The 14,459-nt window shown below is 35.8% G+C and overlaps 1 protein-coding gene across 1 annotated transcript in view; it reads right to left on the bottom strand.

Annotated features, from left to right (window-relative positions):
• Positions 1–12,109, bottom strand: part of LOC136034562 (COP9 signalosome complex subunit 5-like) — a 34,242-nt gene extending 22,133 nt beyond the window's left edge. Inside the window, exon 1 of the mRNA XM_065715805.1 lies at positions 11,958–12,109. The gene's annotated coding sequence lies outside the window, so the exon portion shown is untranslated. The remainder of the gene's footprint in view (positions 1–11,957) is intronic.
• Between the last annotated feature and the right edge of the window lie 2,350 nt (positions 12,110–14,459).

Genomic DNA, 14,459 nt, shown 5'->3' with positions numbered 1-14,459 from the left:
ACACATTTTTCGGGTCCTATTTTCTGTTTAATCCAGGGGGACAATTAGATAATTTTCAGGAAACACCCTCCCACCCATGTAGCCTGCGTCTACGTTATGTGATATACACATTCAAAAAATATGGTCTTTGCCCATTCTGAGAAAAATAACAGGGGCCTAGTGGAGTTCACTTTCCTGATATAACAAAAGATTGCCAAACAAGTCATTCTCGATTTGAAATATCACCTTAGGGATGTCTTGTGACCCAGTTAGGGTTGCACAAAGCTTTCCAAACTGATCTTTGGAAATGCTTGCTAAGGGCTTTTTCACAAAAACGAAATCCCCCCCCCCATTTTTCACTTCTATGATGATTATTTAAAAAGGTACACATGTTTAAGCACTCTGGCTTATCAAGATGAATAAGAGGTGACTAGCTCAAGGATATATGCTCAAGGAGGGGTTTCTTAATACTTATTTACCTAACAATTAATACAAATTAATAGGTTTTCTTTGTTTTAAATGGGCCTCTCATTACCTTATCTAACTGTTGGCACATATAAGATCCCTTTGAATTTTTTCCATAATTGCTTCAGAAGCTCCCTGTAGAGCTGGGAGATAATTGGCCCTTTGTCTTTTTCTGATGCTTAAACTCACAAAATGAGATTTATGATACCAAATATATTTAACATTTGAGCTTCCTATCGTTGCCAAAATGGCTATTCATACAATCTCAGAAGAAGAAAAGCTAAGTAAATAATGTCATTTAGATCAGTTAAAATAATAGTTTCAATATATAATCCAAGCTTGATTATTCACGCGAAGTTAGCACTTTTACTTGAAAAACTAGTTGTATTGAACTCTAAAATGCAAAAACAAACCCTAAACAACAGGATATTCTGATAGGAGCAAATATTTCAATCAACGACCTTCATAAAATAATAAAAACTGATTCTCAAGGCTTACAATAGTCTTTTGCCAGTCATGATATCCATGAATTTTATAAAGCAATTATAATTCACTAGAAAACATAAGCAAGCTCAATTTTTGGCACAGCACTAGTTTTTATAATTCTTCATAATAGGAAACAATACAAGTCATTTTATTTGAGCTACTTTTGTAGATATATTTTGTGTAAACTGCAAAAGAACCACTGTTGTCGTCCTCAATTTTAACTTTGCTCTTTAATTACATAACATTTTTTTTTAGCTTTTTATTAAATATGCACAGTAAATCTTACATTATTTGAAAATCAGGTGATGAAACTGAAAAAAATCCACATAATTTTCTGTTAAAATAGCACAGGACTTAAATCCAAGCATTGCTTTCTACTTTGCTGAAACTTCCCCGCAGGATATGTGCAGTTTTGTCACATGAATAAAGACTCCAAAGGGTAAGTTGTCATCGATATCTTTGAGACCTTCCACATAAAACAGTTAGTTTCATGAAAATAAAAAAGATATTAGCATATTTTAAGCAGGTCTTTCTCAGATTATATTTTTCGGTTTTTACTCATTAATGAGCTAGAAGAATGGGTATATAGGAGGGAAAATTATTAACCTCTGGCTAAGGATTTTGGCTAAGAAAATTGCAGACATAACCTTGTTATGCTTCTAAGCTTTCTTTAGTCCAAAAATGACACCCAAAAGTGTCATTTTTTGTACCATATATCACATTACATTTCCTAGAAGAATTTGTAAGAGGCACACAGACAGAGACAGTAGCTTTTAAATAACCCATTAAACAATAAATATCTCTCTGTGACCTTAAGGTAGCATGCTAGCCCTAATAGAAAGAAAATCGAAATAAATAAGCTCATGCATGATAACTATGCAAAAAATCAATTTCTTTTGTTTTCATTGATAAGGGGAGGGTGACCAAAAAACTCCAGTTGATCGTTTAAGACCATAAAAAGTAGAGTAACTATCTCAGAGTTAGTATGCGCTGACATTCTCTTGTTACTATTTCTGGAACCATGAGGCATTATAAAAATTAAAATATCAACGCAGGGAACATTTGAGAAAGTTAAAACATGTAGAACAGGCAGTTTACAATTATGTTTTGTGTTCTAAAGTAAACTAATGTTTAGAATACAAGGGCAAAGATGTGGCAGGAAAGGCTTAAGTGAGGTCTCTCCATAGTCCTGAAAGTAGTGTGATTGGTAACCTGCAGAGAAATAACATTTCAGAAGAAAAGTGTGTAAATGTTCAGAATAGGAGCAGATTTTAATAAAACACTGAAATACTTCAAAACTACTTAACATAAATACAAATACTTTCTTATCTGAAGGGATGAAGTTTAGGAAGTAGGAGGGCTATTTAAAAAAAAAAAAACTAAAAAAAAGGAGATTACAATTGACTCTACACAAAAAATTGCTGAAAAAAGTGGAAGTCTAGTAGGATGGTGTCCCCATTACTTGGACAATAGTGAATCTTGGACAAACGCTTTTATGAAAATGTATGTTTCATAAACATGTACAGCAGGTTCCAAATTTTATACGATGTAGGGTTACATGGTTGGGATTTACTGACTATGATCATGGAAAAGTTTTTTTTTTTAAATTTAAACCTAAAAAACAGTTACCCTAACATCCTAGTCTGTTCATAAACATGTACATTTTTATCCGGTTTACTTCCATCTCCCTTCCACAATCTGTTTCGGTTGATATCTGAACAACATAATCGAAACACGCACTCTGCCTTTGACCTTTAAGTGAGACGAACTCCAACAGTACGTTCAGATTTTTCCCCTGATGTAGCATGTGCTAAAGTGTGGAACATGCTTCCAAAAGAGCTGAGATGTAGGAGCTCCCTCGGGTCTTTCAAAAATAATTTAAATAAATATTTAGTTAAAGGTCAATAAGTGAAAGATAAAAAAAAAGAAAGATAAATTAAATTAGATGAAGTTTAGATTTTTTAATATCTTCAGGTGAGGTGGTTGTACATCCGGGGAGGGAGGGAGGAACCCTACGGTTAAGATTAAAAAAATTATATGAGGAGGCGTGTGGTTGTTCCGAAGAGTGAAGTGGGAGCCGTACTGTGTGTTAGTGAAGAATCTTTTATGTTCATGGGTCCCAACGTGAGTTTTGTCACAGAGCAGTGTACTTTAAGTTTAGTTATTTCCTTTTTTTTAATTAAACCCGATTGAACCTTGAAAACCTTGAACCTTTCAAAGCTTTTATTAAATTTAAAAGGAAAAAAAACCTTTATAAGACTTCAAGTTCTGTTGAAATAGGAAGAATTTCCAAAAACTAGAGCCAATGAAAAAGAGACTGAAAGCCCAAAATTAAATTAAATTGTTTTGTCAAAATTTTGAAAGTAGAACAGTTCAAAATAGGGATGAAACCTTTTTATTGACAGTGAACAGATATAAAATTTAACTGGATATTTCGAACACATATACAGTGTTCATCACCAGCAGTAAAACTTAAAAGTAAAGTTCAAAAGTAAGCTCATCAAAGCAGTAAAAAGCAGTTTTACTGCTGATGATGAACACTGTATATGTGTTCGAAATATCCAGTTAAATTTTATATCTGTTCACTGTCAATAAAAAGGTTTCATCCCTATTTTGAACTGTTTTACTTTTCGTCATGGAAAGGCAGTGTGGTCTTCGAAGTTATCTACGTCAAAATTCTGATAGTATATACAATCTTCCAAGCCCTAAAAATAAAGAGAGGGTTGAGTTACTTACTTGCCAGCCTGAAACTTTAGGTGGGTGGCCCTATTAGGCTTAAGCCACCTGAAAGTCATTGACTTTTCAATTTAATCAACTTTGTAGAAGTGATGAAACACTTTGGAATCATGACCAATAAGAGTAAAGCCAAGACAGATAGTCTCTGTGAGATGATGAACTTGCTTAACTTTTCCAGAGTTTTATAAAAATAATTAATTGGACTTCTTGATGATAGATTGTCATCTGTCCTACGACAGAACCGAGCAGAGGCGCCATTTGGGGGGGGGGGGAGGGAGGGCAGGGGGGCAAATGCCCACCCCAGATTTTCCAGGGGGCCCAGGTTGACAGATTTTGCCAGGTTGACAGATGGCAAATGTTTCAATATTTATTTCCTTGTTTTAGTGAATATAAGCCACCGTTTTAAATTACTCGAGTCAGTTCTTATTCTGTTTCTGTCCTCGTCGTTTGTGATCTTGTTTATTCAATATCTTATTTGTTTGTTATCGTGAGTTTGTCTGGAGCTCAAAAGTAGAAATTGGCAGCATTGAAGAAGGAGAAAGAGGCAGAAAATCAGTCTTCTCTGAGTAGATGGATTAAGAAACAGAAACCATCCCCATGTGAACCAGTTTAGCAAGTAAGTGCAAGTTTGTGTTTCTCTTCTTTTGGGTGTCAATTTTCTCTACCACTCACAGTTTTGCGGACTAAAAGAACTGAATTTGGGCGGAAAAGGATTTTCTGTGTTTTTATTGCACTTGGTATCTACCAACTGACATATAGCAATCACAAATTCTGTTGGTCTGTCCTGGTTTTGCTACCGTAGGCACTTCCAGGTCAGCTAGGACGATGAAATTTGGCAGGCGTATTAGGAACCAGACCAGATTGAATTAGAAATTGTCTTTTCCCCAATTCAACCATCTGGGAGGGGGAGTGGAGGGATGGTTAAATTGGAAAAATTAGAAAAAAATGAGACATTTTTAACTTACGAACGGGTGATCGGATCTTAATAAAATTTGATGTTTGGAAGGATATCGTCTCTCAGAGCTCTCATTTTAAATCCCGACCGTATCCGGTTACATTGCAGGGAGTTGGGGGGAACCTAAAATCTTGGAAACGCTTAGAGCGGAGGGATCGGGATGAAACTTAGTGGGAAAAATAATCACAAGTCCTAGATATGTGACTGACATAACCGGAACGGATCCGCTCTCTTTGGGGGGGGGGGTTAATTCTGAAAAATTAGAAAAAATAAGGTACTTTTAACTTACGAAGGAGTGATCGGATCTTAATGAAATTTCATATTTAGAAGGACCTCGTAACTCAGATCTCTTATTTTAAACCCCGATCGGATCCACTGTCATTGGAGGGGGGCGGAAATCTTGGAAAACGCTTAAAGCGGAGAGATCAGGATAAAACTTGGTGGGAAGAATATGTGACGGATATAACCGGACCGGATCCGCTCTCTTTGGTTGAGTTGGGGGGGGGAGTAATTCGGAAAAATTAGAGAAAATTAGGTATCTGTAACTTACGAAAAGGTGATCAGATCTTAATGAAATTTGATCTTTAGAAGGATCTTGTGCTTTAGAACTCTCATTTTAAATCCCGACCCGATCCAGTGACATTAGGGAGAGCTGGAGAGGGAAACCAGAAATTGTGTCTCACCTATTGGTGAATTTTTGGGATTTTCCTAGCTTAAGTCCTATATGAACGCGTGTAAAAAAAAAACTTTTTTTGGTTTACTGCGTTAATTTTACTTGAGTTAACACGTGGTTGTACCATTGTAATTGCCATCGCTGAAAATATTTGCTTCTTTCAGGATGATGGAAATGCATAGACTGTGTCCAAACTTGCTATTCCCCTGGCTGATAAAAATTGTGTCGTGTCTCACCTATCGGTGAATTTATATCGGTGGATAGTCCTAGCTTAAGTTCTGTATGAAGGTGTGTAAAAAAAAAAACAACAACAACTTTTCTTTGGTTTACTGCGTTAATTTTACTTGATTTAACACCGTGGTTGTACCATTGTAATTTGCATCACTGAAAATATTTGCTTCTTTGAGGATGACGGAAATGCATAGACTGGGTCTGGACTTGCCATTCCCCCGGCTGATAAAAATTGTGTCTCACCTATTGGTGAATTTTTTGGATAGTCCTAGCTTAAGTTCTGTATGAAGGCGTGTAAAAAAGACAACTTATCTTTGGTTTACTGCGTTAATTTTACTTGAGTTAACACCTTGGTTGTACCATTGTAATTGCCACCACTGAAAATATTTGCTTCTTTGAGGATGGTGGAAATGCACAGACTGGGTCCGAACTTGTCGTTCCCCCGGCTGATAAAAATTGTGTCTCACCTATTGTCGAATTTTTTGGATAGTCCTAGCTGAAGTTTTTCATGAACGCATGTAAAAAAAAAAAAACTTCTCTTAGGTTTACTGCGTTAATTTTACTTGAGTTAACCCCTTGGTTGTACCATTGTAATTGTTGTTGAATTTTGTTGAACTGATTGATTGAATTGAATTATTGATTGAATTACGATGCTAATAAACTGTTTCACAAACTGTCAATGGGTTTGGCCAATGTAAAAAATTTTATTTTTTACATTCCCGCACGAGCAAGGATTTATATAGATGCTACTGCCTAAATTCCCACGAGTCTGATCCTTCCCAGAATTCAGAAAGCTACTAAACTGTCTAATTGATTGGAAGCATCAATGTTTTATTTATGTAACTTTGTTTAAGTTTTTCACCTATACCAGGTACATATGGTAAAGAGATATAAGTATTAGTCATTTTCTATTCAGAAGACTGTGGAATTTCCTTTATTTTGTTAGTAACCGATGAAAGATAACTATAAAAGCTACAACAAATCCACAAAAATGGATTTAAAAAAGATTAGGCTAAACTAGTAGGGATGTTACACTGGCTAAAAGTCAAACTATTGTGTATACTTTCTTTCAGGTGTGTAATTCAGCATCTGAACAAACCATCACCGACGTTTCGTCTTTTTCGAATGAAGTGACAGTCCCTCAGATCAAGCAAGAAGGAAACGAGACACCCTGAGGAACCACTACGCCTGTCACAGGTCTGTTGGAGCCTCAGTTTTGGCAACATACACCTCAAGATGAAGAGCTTCACTGTTTCAGCGGCCCTATGGACATTTCTTTGTCCTCTCTCGATCCATCATCCCAACCAAAACTAGTACAATACCCTGCGCAAGTGACGGCAAACAGCAAGCCGAAATGGTTATTCAATGCTTCATATTAAGGAAAGCACCCGTGGCTGGAGTACTCCGTCCAGGATGATTCTGTTTACTGCTTCTGCTGCAGGCACCTAGACATTGTCGACCATCTTCAGGCATTACCAGTGGCTTACTCAGAAGTAATTAAAGTACTTTGTATTGCTGCCACACTTCCTGTGACAACAGCGAGCAATGAGCGCTAGTTTTCTAGCCTAGAAATAGTGAAAAACTACCTGCAGTCTACAACAGGAGATGATTGTCTCAGTCACCTCATTTTGATATTTGCAGAGAAGGATTTAGTAAAAAATTTCGATTACAACCAGCTTGTTCACGATTTTGCAAAGATGAAACCTTGGCGGTTCCCCTTGTTACCTTGAGTGTTGTAATATTTTTTTATCTTTTTATGTTTTTCCTTTTTGTAAATATATTTGATCTGAAGGATTTCTGCTGAAGGAAAACCGAGATTTTGGTTACAACCCTCAGCATATTAATGAAGATTACTTTCACCAACGTATTGTTTACTTAAATAAGAAAGTTTATTGCTGAGGAATGCCAGCCTGTAGTCTGGTTGAATTCTCCAATTTCAATTTAATCACTTAACCTCGTTGATTGTATTCTTTGTTGTTACAATTAATCTTAGAGGTCAGTGTGGCTGAGTTCCACATTCAATTACAGTACACTTCCAGCAACATACAGGTGATGAAAATGCGTTTTTACTTAGAATATTCGATCTATGTGCTACCAAAACCCACTTCTTTCTTAGGCAACACGAAATGAATTGGGGGGGGGGAGGCAGATGGAGTTCATGCCCACCCCAAGATTTTGTCCAAATGGTGCGGTAGATAGTCTTTGATTATATATACAATCTTCTAAGCGCTAAAAAATGGTTAAGAAACTAGTTTGCCTGTCTGAGAATCTGGGCAAGTAAGCCTATTAGGCTACAGTCACCTGAAAACAATTGATTTTCGAATTTTTTCTAATCAACTTTCCTCACATCATAAATTGGTAAAATCTAGATAAGAAGCTTGTCTATCTTGAAAATTAGGTTAGGAAGGTGAAATTAAGCTCTTGGGAATTAATCCAGAACCTTTGATGATTGCACAAGAAGATATTTAGAAGTATCTATCTCTCTTCCTTCCTCCTCCAAAGGAAAAATCATCCTAGGGAAGAACTAAGAGAAATAGTCATAGAGTAAGCCATCTGAAGGCAATTGGCTCAAACCAAAAATGATTCAAAGATTTGTGACTGACCATGTCCATAGTACTTGCAGGCAAGTGAGCAAGATTGACCAAGATTTTTGGGTTGACTATTCATAGACAGTGTACACTAGACTTGTAGGTATAACAGGGGACTCAGATATTTTCAAAAACCTTGAGTTTTGCCTATTGGGAAAGCCCAGCAAAATTAGAGCAGAGCAACCAAGATCCTAAACTTGATTAATGAACGACTAGGTTTTACCTATTCGAGAAGTTCACTAGAGTTGGAATGGGTTGGTGACAGAGATTTTAGGTTTAAAAGTTATGGCCAGCAAGTCAACTGAACTTGCAGGGAGGCTTGATTTTTCCTATCGCAGTGGCTTTGCCTACTTGGAAAGACCATGTGGGAATAACAAGGGGTAAACCAGGATCTAGGATTCAGAGACAGCCAACAAGTTTTCTGGACTTGCAGGTAATCAGATGGTTTAAGCCTAATAGGCCTGCCACCTAGAGTCTCAGACAGGCAAGTTAGTATTTCTAGGGCTGAGAAGATTGAAATACCTTCAAAATTTTGACAAAGCAATTTTCCTTACTTTTGGGTTTTCAGTCTCTATTTCATTGGTTCTAGTTTTTGGAAATGAAATTCTTTTTATTTCAACAATACTTTAAGTCTTGTCAAGGTCTTTTCCTAAATTTAAGAAAAAGTTTTGAAATATTTAAACCTTGTAAGTCAGAATTAAGCTTGGGTATAAGGCTCAGAACACTTTCCTTTTGCCGTGTTTGAACAGTACACTTATCTCTCAAGGTTCAATTTTTTTAATACACAAATTTTAAATGGTCTGTGTCCTTTGGATAGGGAAGAGGCAGAGATAGATACTTATCATCAGTAGCTGAGATGCATACAATATTCATAAAACTGTATAAAGCTCTTGTTTGACCCCATCTCAATTTTGGCATGTAGCTTGCTGGTCTCTCTTATTGACAAGATGTAAGGCTGATCAAAAATGTTCAGAGGCAAACAACAAAGTACATGAAAAAGCCAAAAATCAGCTTCATATGAAGATCACCTCAACCAACTGAACCTACCTACCCTCATCTACAGATGCATATATAGCAACATGATTCTGTCATACAAAGTTCAAAAGTGAAACTCTACCATATTCATTACCAGCCATTATCACATAAGAGGGTACTCCAGAAGCAGCCAAAGTTCAGCTATCAAACTCAAGAATCTATCAAATGTACTTCTAAAGAAGTCATAAACCACTGGAATCAAATGAAGGAAAAACTGTCAGCATTCCCTCTATCCAGTCTTTCAAATACCAACTTGCCAAGGAGTGGGAGAGGAAGCAATTGAGGCTTGACTGGGAGTCATCAACTCAAGAGTACAATAGGTCCAGAGAACCTGAAACTCTCAAATGGATTAAGGTGATTACCTCTCACAGAGACTATCTGTCTTGGCTACACTCAAATCAGCTATGGCTCTCTAGTCTTTTTCATCACTTTCACCAAGCTGATCAAATTCAAAATTCAAAAGCTGCTTTTAAATGGCTCACAGAACTGACAAACTATTTGATTAACCCTTATCCTAGGCCTATTTACCTCAGTTCTGTTCTAGGATAGATGATAGATAATCTTCAAGAATTGGATTTATTCCCAAAATTAAGTTATCCTTCACATAACTCACCTACATTCCAAGATAACAAGAAGCCCTCAATGAGAACTTTACTGTGTAAACTTTACTGGTCAATGTAATTTAAGTTAGCATAGGCCTAGTTACCATCTTTGGTGAAAAACCTCTGGCTATTCTATAGTCTGAGTTAACACCTTAAATCACAGCTTGGAGTGATATAAGGATTTTCCATCCTTGTGATGCTCCAGAGATGAAAAAAAAATATGTTTGGTGTAGGTTGTGATTGTTGATCTCGACTCTTGTGGAGGACTCTGTAGTTTCTCAACTGTAAAGGAACTCTTGACAGAGCCATTCCTTATCAAGGTGGGGCTTGAATGTGTTGGTTAAAGTTGCAGAAACTGTTTCCTTATACAGTTGATTCCACAGATTGATGACTCTTTGGCTGAAGAACTGACTTCTATGTCTACTTGTGGAATGCTGCCTGGGGAGCTTCATTGAATGTCCTCTAGTACCAGAATATAAGGGCCAAGCAAAGAGACAGGGAAGGGTGTTATTAGAAAGGATGTTTTTTTTTGTTAAAATCATATCACCCCTTTTTCATTGGGGTGGCTGGTATGTCAGCATTGGCAGCTTCATATGATGTAGTCTTTCTTTGTATAGAAATTTATTCATGCTGCTAACCTTCTTAGTGGCATGACACTGGACATTGTCAAGCAACTTCTTATCTTTTTGAAAAAAGGGGCTACCAATGACATTCTGACTCTTGGATGTTGGCTGGAGATGGTTCTATTTATGTTACCAAGTGTATGATAAATTTTTAGTTTTTCCATTTACTTGGCTATATAGAAGAAAAATATATAAAGAAAAACCATATAAAAGATACATTACTAAATGTATCCTTTTATATTCTTTATGAATATAATAATTGATTCCATAAAAAATTCTATCTGAGCCCTTAAATGGTACCCTAAAAGCAATGTCTTGTCCATAAATTTTGTCAATGGAAATGGGTGAACATATTCTAGGCCTATTTGCAATTTATCATTAACTAATCTGACAAACTCAAAAATTTATAACTGTTTCCTGGCTTCTGCATAAAAAGCTGAGTGCCAAACTTTATGGCAACATTACAAATGGAAAAAACATTACAATTTCTACTACAAATGGAAAAAGTGAGCAAAAACTACAGATTGCTTCCTTTCTGTAGAAATAATGAAAAATATCTATATAGGGTAAAATTCTAGTTTAGTGACTTCTTGCTATCTCAGAAAGGGGTTAGGTTAGGAAAATGAAATTTTCAAAGATGGATATACAGGCTAAAGTATATCCTGGGAAGGTATTTTCAAGGTATTTACCCACCTCTACTCCTTTTCCCTCTAGAGGGCCCTGAAATTCAGCTACATGACAGGTTATGTTTATTGAAATTTTTACAAAAAACATTTTATCTTAATTGACATCATGCTATCTCAGAAAGGGTTTAGGTTAGGAAAAGGAAACTTTCAGGGATGGGTCTACAGGCTAAAGTATGTCCCAGAAAAGGTATCCAGGAATCCCAATCCCAGAATATATATTAAAGTACCCTCCTCCACTCCTTCTCCCTCTAGAGGGCCCTGAAATTTGCCTACATGACAGGTCTATACCTATTGAAATTTTGACAAAACAACATTTTACATTAATTTTCAGTTACTAGTTGCTTTTTCTCTGCCTTTAGTTCTGAAAATGCAATTCCTGTTATTTGAGTAGAATTCTGAGCTATATCAGTGGTTTTTTTTTTCAAAATTTAGGAAATGTATTTGCATATCTTTAAAACCTTATAAAACTGAAAACAATTTTGTTGTACTTCATCCAAGCAGAAGATCTATTTTGCAAGGTTTCACTTTTATAACAAACATATGTTTAAAGGTCATAAAAGGTCAGGGACCTCATAGAGGAAGAAGGAGTGGAGGTAGTTACTTGAAAATACCTTCCCAGGTTGTAGCTTAGCCTGTAGACCCATCCCAAAAAGTTTCATTTTCCAAACCTAACCCCTTTCCGAGATAGCAAGAATTACCTAAACTAGAATTTTACCAACTATGGATTTATTCTTGAAAAGTTCATTCTTCTAAGCTCAACTAGCCCACTTCCTACAATAAGCCTCCCAAATAGATACCCAGCTAGAATTGTATACTCTTTTTTCCCTTATAAAAGTTATGCAGTCTTAAAAAACCTATTGTGCATTTATGTATAAATAATAGAAAACACGCAACTTACGCAAAATGTAAGAAATAAGTAATAGCCTAACGAGTCCGCCTGCAAATAGATTCAAAATTGCTGCTTAAAATTGCACTTCTTCTTCTTCAGCAGGAGGGGCTTTTCAGTCGACATTCAGCCCTTTTCCTTTTGACTCACTCTGTGAGATCGACAGAGCTATGGAGCTGGTTTGTTTTATATAATTTGTATCTGCTCAGATTTCTTGTAGTATATCTTTTGATACTAGCACTATTGCACTCTTCATCTCCGTGTTCTTTCATTTCTCCGATTACTTATCTGACTAAATCTAATCCACATACTTATCTAATTCAAGCGTTTTATGAGACTCACATGACGTCAGAGGCTACTCGGACTATCCCCTCGAACGCTCAGGATTACTTGTTCGTGGGCTTGCGCCCGAAAAAAAAAGATTATTGAGGACAAGTGACGTCAATTTTACAAATTCTTTAAATGGATAAACGTATGAAATCGTTAAGTCTAGAGGAAAGACAAGGAAACTGTAAATAGTGGAAATAATCTTAGCTTTTCAATGACCTGTTAGTAATCTTATGCATATTCCTTAGGATCTAAAGGGTTTTTGGTTTTCTAGGCCTGTCTTGCATAGGCTAAGCTTCATAAGGAGTCAGAAGAAGTTTTTTGGTTATTAAAAAGGTTGGTTCTTAGGAAGGTAGCTATCACATTGGTGAGTTAGTCAAATATTACTATATCAAACAGGCCTAGTTTCTAAACAATCCTATAATTTTTAGTTGAAAAAAATTAGAATGGTTAGGCCAATACCTATAGCCTTTTATATAGTCTATAATTGTTGAGATTTTTATTTAAACTGGATTTTTAGGGTAAAGTAGGGGTAAAATTTTACTTAAGCTACTTTTGGCTATCTTTGAAAGAGGTTAGGCTAGTAAAATGAAACTTTCAGGGATGTGTCTACAGGCTAAAGTAGCCTATGTCCCAGGAAGGTATTTTGAAGTACCTACTTCTACTTCTTTTCCCTCTGAGGGTCCTGAAATTTTTGGGTGCCTTATTTTTTGGTTATCAGTTTCTTTTTCTCTGGCCTTAGTTCTGAAAAGACAAGTCCTATTGATTGAGCAGAACTTTAAGCCATAACACTGTTTTTTTCTAATTCTAAAAATAATCCTTTATGCCACCTCATTAAAGGTTAAATATATGGCTTATATTGTTTATTCTCCATAAATATTTGTTTTATTTGATTTTATTGATGTCAGATGCTTTCTGTTAAAATACATTTATTTTTTTTACATCAAGCTTCTTCCTTTGTAAAAAAAAATGAACTATTTTTCTTTTTGCATGTTGTATAAAATGTAAAGGAATACCTTGCCCTTCATTTCATAGATTCAACTAAAAGTCTTTTTGGCATCTTGTATTAAAATACATCTGACACATTTTATGGTTTTTTTAGATGACATAGGACACAATTAAAGTTTTGCATTTGCTCTGCTAAAAATTGTCTTAAAAAGTGCAAAGTTTAGATAGTTATGTTAATATTCTTCTTGCTGATCAGTATAATTGTTTTTAGAATTCCTTCTGTTTAAAGCATTTTAGAGAGATTCTGAGCCAACCATGGGTATATTGTTGTCACAAATGATTTTTCTCAAATGGGTTGGTGGAAAAATAGAACATATAATTTCTCTTTTATTATTATTTCAAGACTAGAATATCACAAAACTAAGCATTCATATTTCTGATTGTATCTTAAGTAAATACAATCCCTGATGGAGTTTTGTTGGTACCTGTCTTAAAATTTATTTTTCTAAATAAAATACATATTGTTTGTGGGACAGCAGTGAAAAATAGGAGCAATTATGCCTTGAGTGTTTTTTTTTTTCAATATTTTCTTTTTCCAAATAATTTTTGTTCTGTTGTGACATTTGTGTTCCTTCCTAAGTGGCTGGCACTCTAGGTTGAGAATCCTTTATCCAAAGGGCACAGGTTTAATTCCTGGCATTAGCAGTTTATTTGGTTTGGGACAAAGGTAAGTGATGTTACTCTGTAAGTTCAGCCAGAGTTGGCCCAAACTTAAAAGGTTACCTAGAGAAATCTGGGGTCAGTAAGTAGGAAGGGCATGCAAAAGCATAGGATGACTGGCTCCTAGCTTCCTATTGCACTTCCTGGCCAAAGGACCACCTGGTCCTTTACTGGGCTTCTGACTTAGCCATAGAAGCTTTCTTTTAAACCCATTAAATATAAGTACAAAGGAAGAAATGCCAGTAAGGTGGTCCTTCCTTTTCAATGAATTGTTGATGTACAGACAAGAGTGTAGGTCATAAGAGTTGGCAGGTGAATGTTTTGCAAGGTTTAAAAATTTAGGGCAGTTGCTCAGGTTGGCAACTGAGCACAAAAGTAAAATTTTGTGAATGGTTTTTCTTTTTGAATGTTATATTTATGTAATATCAAGCATTTTAAAGTTAATCTTCATTGTTTTGTTTTAATTGCCATGGCCCTAGGACTTTAGTGTATTAAAACCTACTTATGTCCATCCATTTT

The sequence above is a fragment of the Artemia franciscana genome, chromosome 13 (genome assembly GCF_032884065.1).
Source record: "Artemia franciscana chromosome 13, ASM3288406v1, whole genome shotgun sequence".
In the NCBI taxonomy this organism is placed as follows: Eukaryota; Metazoa; Arthropoda; class Branchiopoda; order Anostraca; family Artemiidae; genus Artemia; species Artemia franciscana.
This window is presented reverse-complemented; position numbering and strand designations above follow the sequence as displayed.